This window comes from Chrysochloris asiatica, unplaced genomic scaffold, assembly GCF_000296735.1.
Source record: "Chrysochloris asiatica unplaced genomic scaffold, ChrAsi1.0 scaffold00355, whole genome shotgun sequence".
NCBI lineage: Eukaryota > Metazoa > Chordata > Mammalia > Afrosoricida > Chrysochloridae > Chrysochloris > Chrysochloris asiatica.
The window spans coordinates 1,156,810-1,174,168 of NW_006408873.1; positions in this window are offsets into that span (position 1 = coordinate 1,156,810).

Below are 17,359 nucleotides of genomic sequence, written 5' to 3' on the forward strand. Positions count from 1 at the left end.
GGGGGATGTGTAGGGGGCGGGTTTCTGGGATATACCCTTTGGGTAGTTGATGATGCATGGAGGAGATTGGAACCATGGCCGTGAGATGATATATGATGGAATGAATGTAAAACTAAAGTTCTCCCATGTAAACTATCCTATAATTCACAATAAAACATTAAAAGAAGAAAAAAAAAGTACTATGGACTGCCAGAAGAATAAACAGATCTGTGTTGGAAGAAGTACAATCAGAATGCTCCTTAGAAGTGAGGCTGGTGAGACTTTGTCTCTTCTATTTCAGATGTGATATCAGGAAGGACCAGTCCCTAGAGAAGGACATCATGGTTGGTAAAGTGGAGGTCAGTGACAAAGAGGAAGATCCCAAACAAGATGGATTGATACAGTGGCAGCAGCAAAGGGCTCAAACGTAACAATTGTGAGGATGGCCCAGAGAGGAACTATGAGGTATGTGAAGGAGTTCTGGTAGCATAGTGGGCTATGTGTTGGCCTGTTTATCTCAAGATTAGCAGTTTGACTCCACCAGGCACTACATAGGAGAAAGATGAGGCTTTCTGCTCTCATAAAGATTTACAGGCTCAGAAACCCTATGCAGGGTCATTATGAGTTGGAATTGATTCCACGACATACCACCACCATCACCACCATGAGGTATGTGACTCTTTATTTACTAATCTTTGTGTATCATTTTATGTTTTATTATTATGTTTCTTCTGAAATTGATGAAATAGAAAATCCTTTCAAGATTTGAGGGTGATATGAATCTCAAGGGTCATTTCCCATGAGTTCATTTTTTTTTTTTCATACTTTATATCTGGATGAAATCCATTTGATGATGATTTGATTCCATATTTAAACAAGGAGGCCACTCATCCAGCAGGAAAATGTGTGAGAGTGAAATGAATGTCATGTGGGTCATTATTATGTCATTGGCTCTGCAAGTGTCTTGTTTTTAAGTCTTATAAGAAAAACTCAGTAATTTGGACTGAGGGAGGAACCAGACAAAATGACTGAAAGTCTGTCATTAAGAACTATTAAAAGATCATTTTTATTACTTTTACTTATATGGGTGTGGCATTGTAGGATAAGCACTGGGCCTCAAGGTCAGTTTGAAGTGCAAAGTCGGTGGTTCAAACTCACCAGCTGCTCCTTGGAAATCTTATGCAAGGTTGCTATGAGTCAGAACTGACTAGATGGCACATAACAAAAACAACGACATCTTAAGATAGGGTAGCAGAGATGCTTCTGGGAATTAGTGTTAACGAATAGATAACAGTGTTTTCCTTAGTATCTTCAATGTCTCTCTAAAAGGGTTTCTCAGATGGCAAGGGGAACTGAAAAACAGATATTCTTTCCTCCTGTATCTTTCTTTTTTGGTAGTCTTTATAAACTTTATTCGAAAGGTTTGCTTTACCAGATATAAACTTTAGCCTGGTCTTTATTGAAATTATTAGAAAATGATGAGTATGCAAAAAAAAATTATTTTTAACATCTTAGACCTACCATTGGAGTTCTTAAAAATGTTTTCATATGAGAATGGACTCCCCTCTTATAAATCATTGAGAAATGATAGATCTTTCCATACGCACCTAGGCAAAACCAGGCAATTGAGGGCAATAAAATATAGAAAGTTGGGTTCAATTCCCTAGTAATCCAAGGGATGCAAAATTAATGCAAGAAGAGATATTATTTGTCAAATTGATGAAGATTTTCATTTAAAATAATAATAGCAGTAAATTGTTAATGTCTAGTGCTAGAGAGTGTTGATAAATAAATGTCAATTTTTTTTTCTTTTACGAACATGTATGTAGAAGAATATCTATTGTAGCACTGTTTGTTCTTGTTAAAAATTTTAAACAACTTTAATGTCCGTTAATTGAGAACTGATTAAAAAATGGTGAGTTCATGTAATAGAATACAGAACATCTGTTAAAAAAATGTGTGTTTATGCTGATTTTTAAAAATCTCAAATGTTTTAAGGGAGCATTGTGGCTCTGTAGGAAAATCACTGGACTGTGAACCACAAGGGCAGTGATTCTAGCACATCAGACACTCCATGGGAGAAAGACGAGACTTTCTACTCCCACAAAGATTTATAGCCTTGGAAATGCTATACAGGATTGCTATGAATTGGAACCAACTCATTCAATATACTTCTTATTGTTAAGTTCCACCAATGAACTTAACAACAGGAAGTATATTGAATGAGCAAAGCAAGGAACCGAATAGAATAATATATGTTGTTGTTGTTATGTGCCATGGAGTCGGTTCCAACTCATAGCGACCCTGTACAGGGTTCCCGAGGCTTTAAATCTTTACGGGAACAGAAAGTCTCATCTTTCTCCCGCAGAACAGCTGGTAGTTTCGAACTGCTGACCTTGCGGTTCGCAGCCCGATTCGTAACCACTATGCTACCAGAACTCCTTTAGTTATATAAATAAACCAAACCCATCGGCATTGCGTGGGTTCCAACTAATAGCAACCCTGTATAGGGTTTCCAAGGCTGTAACTCCTTACCAGGGAGTCCTGGTGTGGCACTGTGGGCTGATTCGTCAGGCTGCAAAGTCGTTTGAACTGCAAGGTCAGTGGTTCAAGCTCACCAGCTGTTCCTTGGAAACCCTATACAGGGTCACTATGGATCGGAATCGACTTGACAGCACTTAACAACAACAACTCCTTACCAGAGTACACAGCCTTGTCTTTCTCTCTTAGAATGACTGGTGAGTTTGAACTGATACCCTGTGGCTAAGAGTTTAGTGCTTATCCTAAAACATCACCCGGGCTCCTTAGTTTTTTATATATGTATAGTGGTGGTGGTGTGCTGTGGAGTCGATTCCGACTCATATAGACCCTGCTTTGGGTTTCCGCAGCCTCATCCTTCTCCTGTGGAACAGCTGGTAGTTTCGAACTGCTAATTGAGGTTAGCAGCCTGACTCGTAACCACTGTGCTACCGGAGCTCCACATATATTTGTTGCTGTTCTTGTTATGTGCCACCGAGTCAGTTCCGACTCATAGTGAGAACCCTGTATAGGGTTTCCAAGGAGTGACTGGTGAGTGAACCCCCAACCTTAAGGTTCAAACCGACTTTGCAGTCCAGCATGTTAACCTACAGTATCACACCAGGACTCCATATATAATTCCCCACCCCCCCTGAAATGAAAACTGTGATGGTTCTTACTTTGGGGGGAAAAGGACTCAAGGAAATGATAGACAGCTTTTACTTTTCATTTTATATATTTCTGTATGGTTTGAATCTGTACAAGAATTGTTTTCTTTCAATACAGAAAATGTGGTTTTTTTTAAAAAGGATAAGTTAAATCTTCATGATTCAACATGGAAAATATGTGCAGTATAAGAAGAGAAAGAACAGATACAGACCGGTCACTCTGTGAGGGATCCACTTAATCATTTTATTTATATATAAATATAGATGTGCACTTAGACAAGATTTGCACAAGTCTAGAAGGAAAAACCCTGAACTATCAGTGTTGAGACTGCAGATAGTTTTACTTTCTCTGCAGATACACTTACACAAGATTTGCACAACAAGTCTAGAAGGATAAACCCTGAGCTATCAGTGTTGAGACTGCAGATAGTTTTTTCTATGTGGTTGTGGTTGTGAAGTGCCATTGAGTTGGTTCTGACTCATAGCAACCCTGTATAGGGTTTCCAAGGAGTGGCTGCTAAGTTTGAACCACTGACCTTACGATTTAAATTGATCTTGCCGTCCAGGGCTTATCCTCCAGCACCACACTAGGACTCCACATTTTGTATGGTGGTGGTGGTGGTTGTATGCTGTTGAGTCGGTTCCAACTCATAGCGACCCTGCATAAGGTTTCCAAGGCTGTAAATCTCTATGGGAGCAGAATGCCTCATCTTTCTTCCATGGAGTGGCTGGTAGATTTGAACTGCTGACCTTGTGCTTAGCAGGCCAGCTTGTAATCCTCTATGCTACCAGGGCTCCTTATTTTGCATTGTTGTTGTTACTGTTAAGTGCCGTCGAGTTGGTTCCGACCCATAGCAAGCCTGTATAGGGTTTTTCTGAGGAGCAGCTGGTGAGCTTGAACCGTTGACCTTGTAGTTCAAACCGACCTTGCAGTCTAGTGCATTATCTCACAGTGCCATACCAGGACTCCTTATTTTGTACAGTGATAGTAAATTATCAGTTAAAAAAAATTTTTTTTTTTTCCAACTGAGGGGGAAATGTTAAAAAAAACTCCTCTTCACATGAAGTACTCCTGTCTGCTGTATGTAAAAACAAGCCTGTGACTCCAGTCTCTGGCCTGGCCCATGTAAGCCTACTCTCACCTATTTGCCTTTGAAATCCCACTAGGGAGGGAAGACTTTGTAATGAGAGTGGGATAGAAGAGAAAGCTCTCTTCTGATCCAACTTATCCACCCAAGTATTACCCAACTAGAAAAACTGGAAAATAAAAATCAAAACCAGAATGTTCAAACAAGATGCGGAAAACTAACCTAACCTGTAAATGAAACCAACATGCCCTAGTGCACCATGAATTTGTTCAGAGGCTGGCAGCCAAGTGCAGTGAAAGAAATGAGCAAAGACCCTGATCCAAAGCCCCCACAGACCACCTGGGGGAGCCTTTCATGCTTTGAGTATCCCTCATTTCATGTCATCTGCCCACCATCTCTGTTGCCCTAAGTTACGGGGCTGATATGAAAATTTGACAATGGGGGCAGAAGAAGGTGCTACGGAAATGGAAAAGTATTAACCACATCCACAGGTAAGGCCTGAAGGGTAAGGAGTGTATCATGGATTTACTGTGTAGGAAATTAGAAAAACCCAAGATATTCATTAACTCTGATATGCTCAGATGTCACTAAGAAAATGCTAAACCAACTCAATTCCAACAATTGCTCTTTTCAATGATTTTTCATCTAAGGTTCTCAATGTCATTTTTTTTTTTTTTTTAAGTCTTGCATCATGACAGTATAATAATGAGTGTGAATTGCTGTTGGGAAACCAATATTATCTATGTCAACACATTTCTCAGCACTTCTAGCCTTTTGTCCCCCTGCTACCCCATTAATAATGGGTATGTTTTAAAGTTTTTTGTTACTGATAAGAGTCATATTGAAAGTAAGGAAAATCAGGTGAGATGTGTCTCAGTGCTAGAGGAGAGCTTAAAAAAGAAAAACCTGAGTTTAAAGTTCAACTCAGATCCTCACTTTCTTCATGGAAGCCAGAAGAGACATGCACACACACAGGAAAGTGACCAAGCAGAAGTCCCTACAACCCAGGTCAATATTTTACCTATTTGTTTGAATCGCATTATTACCCTAGTTATAGAACATTACGCATGCTGAACCACAAAAGAGAGGCATTGCTGTTAAGTACTGTGGAGTTGGTTCTGACTCAAAGCAACTCTGCATAGGGTTTCTGAGGCAGTGAATTTTTGGTGGAGCAGAAAGTCTCATCTTTCTCCCAAGAAGCAGCTGGTAAGCTCAAACCACCTACTTTGTGGTTTTCAGTCCAGTGCTTATTCTGCAGAGCCACTGTGCTCCCAAGAAAAAAGGTGAGGAGTCTTTTTTGGTAAGGAGAGAAAATATTTAAATGACAAGGTAGACTACTTAACCACATGTCCTTAACAATCTTGAGAAAATAAGTTAAGAGTTAAGTCTCAGCCTTCTCCAGTATAGGAAGTTTATGCGACAAAATAGGAACAGAAATTCATGCTTTTCCATTCTTATTGTTGTTGTTAAGTGCCTATTGAGTCGGTTCCAACTCATAGGGTTTCTAAGGAGCAGCTAAGTGAGTTTGAACCGCCGACCTTTCAGTTCAAACTGATATTGCAGTCCAGCACATTAGCCCACAGCGCCACACCAGGACTCCCTTTTTCCATTGTTTGTTGTTGTTTAGTGCCGTCGAGTCGGTTCCGACCCATGTTGTTGTTGTTAAATACCGTGGAGTCGGCTCCGACTCATAGTGACCCTGCATAGGGTTTCCAAGGCTGTAAATCTTTCCGGGAGTAGAACACCTCATCTTTCTCCCACGGAATTGCTGGTAGTTTTGAACTGCTGACCTTGAAGTTGGTAGCCCAATTCGTAACCACTAGGCTACCAGAGCCCCCTCCCTATATAGGGTTTCCGAGGAGCGGCTGGTGAGCTTGAACCGCAACCTTGAAGTTCAAACATCTTTGCAGTCTGGCACATTAACCCACAGCACCACACCAGGACTTTTCTGGAGACACTCAGACTAGAGGTAGTTTCCTTCCTGTGGAGAAGCCAGTAACCTTCCAGCCTCACCTAGAGTGGGCAGACCATTGGCCTGAAAGCAGTACAAATAAGTACTCCTGGCTGCCTGGGGGTACATCCCTCTACTCAGTTTGTGCACTGGATTAGACAAAGAAGTCAGCCCCGAGCCTTTCTTTTCCTTCATTCTGCAGTTTCTAAAACCCACCTCGGCTCCCTTTTGTCTAAGGCGTAGGCCAGGATGGGGTTGGGCGTGGCTGACAATACCTTTGTCAGCGTATTGGTTCTGCTGCATAGCCACCCTATAGAACAGAGTCCAATAAGGAGTCCTGGCGTGGTGCTGTAGAATAAAGCGCTGGACCACAAGGGCAGCTTGAATAGTAAGGTCGCTGGTTCTAACTCACCAGCTGCTCTTTGGAAACTCTATACAGGGTTGCTATGAGTAGGAACTGACTGGATGAACCTTAACAACAACAGCATAATGTTCCTATGCTGTGAATCTTTATGGAACTAGATTGTCACATCTTTCTTCCTTGGAACTGCTGGTGGATTCAACCTTCTGACCCACAGCCGAGGGCTTAACCAATGCCACCAGAACTTCTTGCTGACATCACAGAGAACCTGGGGGGTGGGGGGGAAACACCACAGCTTTGGAGTCATTTCCTTTATTTTCCTCATTCTGTAAATAGAACAGGTTTGCTGTTTGAAAGAATTTGAGTCCGTGGGACTCAGTTTCAAAATCAACAAACTGGCACCCGCATGAAAGAGGAAAAATGGAGTTAGCTACGACATCCTTTCTCCTCAAGCGGCAGAGGAAAGCAACTCGTTTGTCCTGCTTGCCCTAAGCGAATGAGTGCACCAGGCCTCAGAACCCACCCACGCCAAAATTTAAACGCTACAGGCTGCCTCTGCTCCCTTGTAAAAGAAACATCAAGTCATTTGTATATTTGGTCTTCTTAATATTACTGGACTGGTAAGATTGTTATTTTTCTGAGAGCATTTTGTTCAGCTAGATTTTAAACACTCACTTTCCTGCTTGTCCTTTTTTTTCTGGAGGGTGAGAGAGAAGCAAAATTTCCAGTGGTAACTGTCAGGGACTTTTCCTATGCCAAGCAATCTGAGGAGCCGTGAGGTGACTGTTCAAGGCGTGATTTATTTATAAGCATATCTAGGATTATTTTAAAAATAAATGCCCAGGGCGAGGCTGGGTTGTGTCCAAATAATAATAAGTCAGATGTTTTTTTCTGGAGGTAGTTTAGAGTAATTTCAGGTCAAATGGAAACATTCTGATTATACTTTTGTTCAGTTTTAAATTCAAGAGAGTGTGAATTCTGGGTTGCTAGGAAGCTGATCAGAGTTGCCCTGTGCTTTAAACACAGTTTTGTCATGTAGAGTTTCCAGGATAAATTAAAAGAATAATTTGCTATCACTGCTGATGGGGTCAAAGCCCTGGTGACACAGTGGTTAAAGTGCCTGACTGCTAATCAAAAAGTCAGCAGTCATTTGTTCTGAGGGAGAAAAATGTGACAGTCTGCTTCCATAAAGCTTCACAACCATAGGAACCCCACGAGGCAGTTGTAGGCTATCTGATAGGGGTACTATGAGTGGGGTTTGGTGTTTTGGTTTGCTGCTGAGGTACTATTTAAAGAGCAACTTTTGCAGTTGCTGTTGCCCCCTGCCCTCACCTTGATCCCCTCCTCTTCCTTCCCTTTGTGTTGCTCTTTGCCTTGTTAGGGCAAATGCCTACAGTGTAAGCTGCCTGGGGACCACAGAGGATGACAGAGTCACCAGCATGATGAAACACACCCTTTCTAGGCTAAGTCGGCCACCTTTCTACACCTCTGTTCCTCCATCTATCAGCAGTGTTTCTTTGGTTGCTTTAACTCAGGCTGGGGAGAGGATGTTTGGTCAAAGGGCATCGAGATGGGAATGGGAGAATCAAGGAGAGGAAATGAGGGGACCAGAGATAAAGAAATAAGAGCTAGGTGGAGATAAATAAATAGAAACAGAGATGATGAATAATACCAGGTACATAATAGTCAGGGAACAAAAATGGGCAAGGATTGTGAGACAGAGATTGTCCGGTAGAAAGAAACAATTCTAAAGTAGAAAAATGTGAGAAACCTGAAAATAAACAAACTGAGAAGCCATACAGGAAAGGAAAGAACCAAATGGAAGTAAGAAATAGAACCCCAAACAGGAAGGACGTCTGAATGAGAAATGCCATTGAAAGGAGGAACAGAGAGGCCTTTGTGGTGTGTTTGTAGATTAGAGGGAAAACGGCAGAACAGAGCGAGCCAAGAGTGTTTATTCCTTGCACCTGGCAAACGAAAAATTCATTATTTTTTAATCATGGAAGAAATATCTCTAGGAGCGCTGGGCCTTTCATGCGTTCTGCCTGTCTCCCTCTCATCTTAACCTCTTAGGACTCTTTAAAAACGAAAGGTAACCCACCATGAGGAAAACGAAATCTCCACCCGAGTGGCTTTTATATGAAGTTTATTTTCTAAAGATAAGTCATTATAGTCTTTAGGGTTGAAGCTGTGTTTCTTGCCCCTGGTGGTGAATGATCTGGAACTCTGAGACCTTAGGGTCAATGAGAAAAAATATCTCGGTCCCTTAAAAATGTGGATTAAAAAAAAAAAAAAAAGAAAGAATTATTTGCATGGCTCCTATTTCAGAAGGCTGCCTTACCATTAATAAGTTAGAGGTTGCCTTGTAAGTTTAAATAATTTAACAAATAGAGTGATAAAAAAAATGTAAGTAAAGCATGAACCGATAAACACAGCACATACCCAGGAGAAGTAAAGATTAGTTATTTCATTAGTACAAATTGCTGTTACTAAACATTATGATAAATGACCAGAAAGCTACCTCTCCACCCCTTTCTATAATTTCAGGTTATTAATTTTATTCACATATAAATAATTCTTTCCTTGACTCTCTAGCCCTCTTTCTCTAATGAGGAAACAGGAAAAAAATGCAGTAGCTAGAAATGCTCAAATAGAGGCTGAAGCAAATGAAAAAAGATATCAGAAACAAATAACATTATTGGCTTTTAGCCCCATAATAAGCTCTTATTTATTTAGACCCTATTAATTTAGAATTTATAATGACTTGGTTGGGATCTAGGCAGAAATTTTCCTTCATCTAGCAAACCCTGTCTTGCTAAGTAGTGCAGAAGAATGATGGAAATGAGATTACAAGGGGAATGTTTGAAATACATCTTTGAGCACTTCAGGCAATCCCTTATATATGAATAATTAATATAAGAATACATACCATTCTTATCCAATAATTATCTAGTAATTCCGTAGGAATTTGTTAGGTCGCCCTGTGGAGTAGGGTGGAGTGGGATTTCCACTGAGTAGTTCTATAACCATATGGAGCTCTGGTAGCATAGTGGTTACGAATCGGGCTGCGAACCTCAGGGTCAGCAGTTCAAAACTACCAGCTGTTCCGCAGGAGAAAGATGAGGCTTTCTGCTCCCATAAAGATTTACAGCCTCAGAAACCCTGTGCAGGGTTGCTATGAGTCAGAACTGACTCCACGGTACATAACAACAACAGTTCTATAACCATAGACAGGGCCCTTCACTTATTCAGCCCTTATTTTTCTTACCTGTAAAATTAGGTTGATAATACCAACTCTTCAGAATGTAAGGGTTGTTATGTGCGTCAATGAGACAATAGGTGAAGATCCATTTCGAAATCCATCAGGTATTCTGAAAATGTATTTGATTTAAAATGAACTTAAATGAATATTTCTACTAAGTCCTCTAATTTAGTCCTGCCCAATAGTCTACTCCAGTTTATATGCTTTGTGCAGTTCCAGCAAAAGAGAATTCCTTTCTACTCCCCATCCTCTTCTTTGAAGCCATTCATTGTGTTTTGGGTATACCAAATAGACTTCTTGTTGTTAGGTGCCATTGAGTCCATACCTATTCATAGTGACCTATGCACAACAGAAAGAAATACTGTCCGGTCCTGCACCAATCTCACAATCGATGCTAAGCTTGAGCCCATTGCTGCTGCCACTGTGCCAGTCCATCTCGCTGGGGGTTTTCCTCTTTGTTGCTGACCCTACACTTTACCAAACATGATGTCCTTCTCCAGGGACTGGTCCCTTCTGATTATATAGCCAAAGTATGAGAGATGAAGTCTAGCCATCCTGGCTTTTAAGGAGCATTCTGGTTGTACTTCTGACAAAGATTTATTTGTTCTTCTGAAAGTCCATGGTACTTTTAATAGTCTTCTCCAACACAATAACTCAGATGCATACATTCTTCTATGGTCTTCTGCATTCATTATCCAACTTTCACATGCTTATGGTGGTAGTGGTTATATGCTGTGGAGTCAGTTCCTACTCATAGCAACCCTATACAGGGTTTCTGAGGCTGTAAATCTTTACGGGAGCAGAAGGCCTCACCTTTCTCCCATGGAGTGGCTGGTAGTTTTGAACTGCTTACCTTAAGGTTTGCAGCCTGATTCACAACTACTACGCTACCAGAGCTCCTTTCCACATGCACATGAGGCTATTGAAAATACCATGGTTTGGGTCAGATACACATTAGTCCTCAAACTGACATCTTTGCTCTTTACTTTCAAGAGATATTGTACAGCAGATTTGCCTAATGGAATAATACATTTTTTTTGATTTCTTGACTGCTGCTTCCATGAGTGTTGATGGTTGATCTTAAGTAAAATGAAGTCTTTGACAACTTCAATCTTTTCTCCATTTCTCCTGATATTTTTTATTGGTTCATTCGTGAGGATTTTTGTTTTCTTTACATTAGGTGCAAACCAAGATGGCCAGACTTCATGTCTCATACTTTGGATATATTATCAGAAGGGACCAGTCACTGAAGAAGGACATCATGCTTGGTAAAATGTAGGGTCTTTGATCTTCATCAGTATTTCAAGTCCTCTTTGCTTTCAGCAAGCAACATTGTGTCACCTGCATATCATAAGTTGTTAATGAGTCTTCCTCCAATCCTGATGCCACATTTTCCTCCATATAATCCAGCTTCTTAAATTATTTGCTCAGCATACAGATTGAATATGTATGATGAAAGAATACAACCCTGGTGCACAACTTTCCTGATTTTAAACCATTAAGTGTCCCTTTGTTGTTTTCGAACAACTGCTTCTTGGTCTGTGTACAGGTTACTCAAGAGCACAATTAAGTGTTCTGGAATACTCATACTTCTCAATGTTGTCCATAGCTTGTCATGATCGACAAAACCGAATGTCTATGCATAGTCACTAAAGCACAGGTAAAATCTTTCTTGTATTCTCTGCTTTCAGCCAAGATCCATCTGACGTCAGCAAAAATATCCTTGTTCCATGTCTCTGTCTGAATCTGGCCTGGACCTCTGGCAGTTTGTTTTCAGTGTGCTGCTGTGGCAAAATTCGACTTGCATGTGATATTAATGATATTACTAACATTCTGTTGGGTCACCTCTCAGTGGAATGAGAACAAATATGGATCTCTTCCAATCAGTTGTCCAAGTAGCTGTCTTCCAAATTTCTTGGCATAGGTGAGTGAGTGCCTTTAGTGCTGCATCAATTTGTTGAAAGATTTCAATTTGTATTCTATCAATTCTTGGAGCCTTTTTCTCTGCCATTGCCTTCAGTGCTCTTTGTAGTTCTTCCTTCAGTATCATTGACTCTTAATCATATGGTACCTCTTGAAATTGTTGAACATTGACCATTTCTTTTAGCATAGTGACTCTGTATATTCCTTCAATCTTCTTTTTATGCTTTCTGCATCATTCAGAATTTGGCCCATAGAATCTTTCAATATTGCAAGCCGAAGCTTGAATTTTTTCTTCAGTTCCCTCAGCTTGAGAAATGCTGAACATGTTCTTCCCTTTTGGTTTTATAACTCCATGTCTTTGCATATGTTGTTATATTTGTCTTTGTCTTCTCTAGCTTCCCTTTGAAAATTTCTATTCAGCTCTTTTAATTCTTCATTTCTTCCATTTGCTTTGCATCTCTATGCTAGAGAGCAAGTTTCAGAGTTTCTTCTGACATCTGTTTTGGTCTTTTCCTTCTTTCCTCTCTTCTTAATGACTTTTTGCTTTCTTCCTGTATGATGTTCTTTGGTCTTTGATCATTAGTGTCTAATGCATCTAATCTGTTCTTGAAATGATTTCTTAATTCAAGTGGGATATATTCAAGGTCATAATTTGGCTTGTGTGGACTTGTTCCAATGTTGTTCAGCCTCAGCCTGAAGTTGCAAATAAGCAATTGGTAGTCTATTCCACAGTCTACCCTTAACCTTGTTTTGGCTGATGATATGGAGCTTTTTCACCATCTCTTCCCACAGATATAGTCAATTTGATTCCTGTGGATCCCATCTGGTGAGTTCCACATGTACAGTCATCTTTTATGTTGTTTACAAAGGTTTTTGCAATGAAGAAATCACTGGTATTGCAAAATTCTATCATGTGATCTCCAGCCTCCTTTCTATCATCAAGACCACACTCATCCTTCCTCATTGTTTCCAACCTTTTCATTCCAATCACCAGTAATGATCAAATACATCTTGATTCCATGTTTTATCCATTTCAGACTGAAGAAGTTGAAAGAATTTTTCAGTTTCATCATCACTGGTTGTAGTGGTTGGTATATAAATTTGAATAATCATTGTATCAACATTCCAAAATTAAGGAAAGTTGTTTTGTTTTAGTTGAATGAGTCTGGGTGTTGGGGTCTGACAGGTTCAGACTCAAATTCACGATACTCTGTACGGATGAGTTACCCCAAACAGTCATCTCTGTGAGTCCCAGTTTCATTCCATAGAAATAGGAAATAATACCAATTTTATGGAATTTTTATAAAAACTGAAAGATATAGTATACATAGCACCAGTGTCTGTCACAGAATTTTTAAAAACAATGCCATAGTGTGTATTTCAACTCATGAGAATCCCATGTGTAAAACTATGCTCCATAGGGTTTCCAGTGGTTAACCTTTTGAAAGTAAATCATCAGGATTTTTTCAGCGGTGCCTCTGGGTGGATTTGAACCTCCAACCTTTCTGTGAGCCACCAAGTGGTTTAACCATTGCCACCACCCATGGGCTCCCTTGCTGTTGTTAGGTGCCATCGAGTCAGTACCAACTTATAGCAACCTTGTGCACAACAGAATGAAATGCTGCCCAATCCTGGGTCAACTTCACAATCGTTGCCACATTTGAGCCTATTGATGCTGCCACTATGCCAATCCATCTTTCTGGGGGTCTTTCTCTTTTTCTCTGACCTTCCACCTTACCAAACATGATATCCTTCTCCAGCGACTGGTCCCTCCTAACAATATGTCCAAAGCATGAGAGATGAAGTTTGGCCATCCTGACCTCCAAGGAGCACTGTGGCTACACTTCTTCCAACACAGATCTGTTGGTTCTTTTGGCAGCCCATGATACTTTCAATATTCTCCTCCAACACCATAACTCAAAATCATCAATTCTTCTATGGTCTTCCTTATTCACTGTCCAGCTTTTGCATGCATATGAGGTTATTGAAAATACCATGGCTTGGGTCAGAAGCACTTAGTGCTCAAGCTGACATCTTTGCTCATCAACACTTTAAAAAGGTCTCGTGCAGCAGATTTGCCTAATGCAATATGTTGTTTGATTTCATGACTGCTGCTTCCATGAGTGTTGATGGTTGATCCAAGAAGGATGAAGTCCTTGACAACTTCAATCTTTTCTCTGTTGATAAAAATGTTGTTTATTGGTCCAGTGGTGAGGATTTTTGTTTTCTTTACATTGCTATGCAGTCCATACCAAAGACTGTGGTCTTTGATCTTCATCAGTAAATATTTCAAGTCCTCATCACTTTTAGCAAGCAAGGTTGTATCATCTGCATGTCACAGGTTGTTAATGAGTCTTGCTCCAATCCTGATGCCACATTTTTCTTCATAAAACCCAGCTTCTCAGATTATTTGCTCAGCATACAGGTTGAATAAATATGGTGAAAGAATACAACCCTGTTGCACACCTTTCCTAATTTTAAACCATTCAGTGTTCCAATGTTCTGTTTGAACAACTGCCTCTTGGTCGATGATTCCTCATGAGCACAATTAAGTGTTCTGGAATACTCATACTTTGCAGTGTTGTCCATAACTTGTCATGATCCACACAATTGAAAGCCTTTATGTAGTCAATAAAGCAGAGGTAAACATCTTTCTGGTAATCTCTGCTTTCAGCCAAGATCCGTCGGACATCAGCTATGATATCCCTCGTTCCACGCCCTCATCTAAATCCAGCTTGAACCTCTGGAAGTTCTCTGTCAATGTATGCTTGCAGCCATTTCTCTATCACATTTAGTAAAACTTTACTCACATGGGATATCAAAGATATTGTCCGGTGATTTCCCATTCCGTTGGGTCACTTCTCTTTGGAATGGGCACAAATATGGATCTCTTCCAATCAGTCAGCCAGATAGTTGTCTTCCAAATTTCTTTGTATAAATAAGTGAGTGTCTCCAGTGCCTCCTCATTTTCTTGAAAGATTTCCATTTTTATTCCATAAATTCTGGTGCCTTGTTCTTTTCCAATTTCTTCAATGCACCTTGTACTTCATCCCTCAGTTTCATTGGCTCTTGATCTTATGCTACCTCTTGAAACGGTTGAACAGCAACCATTTCCTTTTGGTACAATGACTCTGTTTATTCCTTCCATCTTTTTTTTTTTTTTTTTTGATGCTTTTTGCATCATTCAATAATTTGCCCAGAGAATCCTATAACGAAAGTTGAGGCTTGAATTTTTTTCTTCAATTCCTGCAGCTTGAGAAATGCTAAGCATGTTCTTCCCTTTTGGTTTTCTGACTCCAGATCTTTGCACATATCGTTATAATATTTGACTTTTTCTTCTTGAGCTGCCCTTTGAAATTTTCTGTTCAGCTCTTATACCTCCTCATTTCTTCCATTTGCTTTAGCATTTCTATACTGGAGAGCAAGTTTCAGTGTCTCTTCTGACATCCGTTTTGATCTTTTCCTTTCTTCTTGTCTTCTTAATGACTAGTAGACTCCCTATCATATCTTAAATGATGATGATCATAATTATGAAAGATATGTTGCCTTAAAGTGATCATTACATTACAGAAAATTGTCAAGACTCTGCTCTTCAAATCTCTGATCCCTATTACTTAACTCCCAAAATATGAAGCCAGATAGAGTCATAACCACAGCATCAATCTGTACGCTGCTTTAAAACATAGGCAGCCCACAGTCGCTCTCTCTCTCTGGATCTAAAGTCTCCAGCTGCTCCATCACTCCACGTCATCATCTCTGGCTCCATTTAAGGCATCACTGCTTCTCTGGGTAGGGTCCCGCTCTCTGCTCTTCTCCCTTGATGGTCCTAGGCACCTCTGCTCCTAGACTGAAAAGTTAATCACTCCCCTCCTTGCTATAAAGCATCGACCTTTACATTTCTGTCCCTCACACACAAAAAATTGTGATACAATTATTCACTATTGTATCACAAGAGACCCCTCTGCATTTCATTGCATCAGCCCCTCCTAGTCAGATTGAATACTACTCACTGGAGATTCTACCATCCTCCAGGCCCTCTGGATCTAGGTTCCCTCTTGAAAGCTTGTAAGCCAGTCACTTCTTGCCTTTGTAGTCCCCTGCCCCCCATTTTGGGTAGCCAATGTCCAAGTTGCCCATCCCTGCAAGCAAAAACCACTCAGGTATATATAATAATTTACATCTCCAAAGGGTACATTCTGCAAGTCTGCTCCTGGCCACCAGCTCTTAGTCCTTCTCTTCTTAGTCCATGAATCTAGAGTCCTCAGCTGCTCCCCCTCTCCATGCCTCCATCTCTGCCTCCATCGCTGGTGCTGCTGTTTCTCTGGATAAGGTCCCACATTCTATTTGTGCGTTCCTCTCTTGATGGTCCTAGGGTCCTCTGTTTCTGGACTGTAAGATTAACCACTCCCCTTTTTTTGTTACAAAACTTCTACCTTTACAATTGTGACAGTCGTGATTAATCATGATAACAATTATTCACTATTGAATCTTTTTTTTTTTTGCCATATACTTTTTTTTTTAATTTTTTATTGTGAATTATGTGATAGTTTACATGGGAGAACATTAGTTTTACATTCATTCTATCGTATATCGTCTCATTGCCATGGTTACAATCCCCTCCATGCAATCCTTCCCCCATACCCCCAGGTCTTCAGCACACAGTCGCTCTCCCTCTCTGGATCTAAAGTCTCCAGCTGTTCCATCACTCCACGTCATCATCTCTGGCTCCATTTCAGGCATCACTGCTTCTTAAAGTGGATAGAGAGAAATACTGTTAACTGATGGTACATGGAGGGGATTATAATCAATGTAATGAAACAAAGTATATGATTTGTTGAATGTAAAACTGATGATATGCCCTGTAAATTTTCACTCAATCCACAATAAAAACCTTAAAAACAAAAACAAAAAAAACATAGGCAGCCAATAGGCTTTTGATGAAAACTATGCTGTGAGGTATTAAAGTAATGTTTTCTCAATTCTAAAGCACCTGCTTTTTGCATTTGAGTGTCTCAGAAATCAGAATGATTATCGTCAAAATAAACATGTCAGCTGCTGGGTAGGAGAGTTGCTAAGAGTAATTGTCATTTATTTGTAATGGGTGAATTCACCCAGATCCTTCAGAATAAATGATTTTCAAAGCAAAAAGATGCTAGTGTTTATACTTGGCTCTCAGATGCAGAACATCTGTCTGTCAAGCTCTTTCACAAGGAGTTATTGAACTTCCTGCAAAATATAATCAATTAAAGACAAAAACTATTATAAAATTCCAAATTAGAGTTGCCAAAGAAGACAAACTCCCAGGCACCATTATGAAATTCATCTGCTTTGCAACAACCGCCAGTGGTCTAATGATTCCAAAGAATCTTTACAATATGAGTTAAGATGGTAGGTATGAACACATGTATCTTGTCTGTTGGTAAGGAAACAATTGTGCATATTGTATGTAGCATTTATTTTTATCATCACTGACTAAAACCATCTTTTACTCAATTAGTTTCTATTGTCTAATTGACAGATTCAGCAGAGAGAGCCGATTGTTGTTGTTGAAAAGTGCTGTAGAGTTGGTTCTGTCTCATAGCAACCCTGTATAGTTTCCAAGGAGCAGCT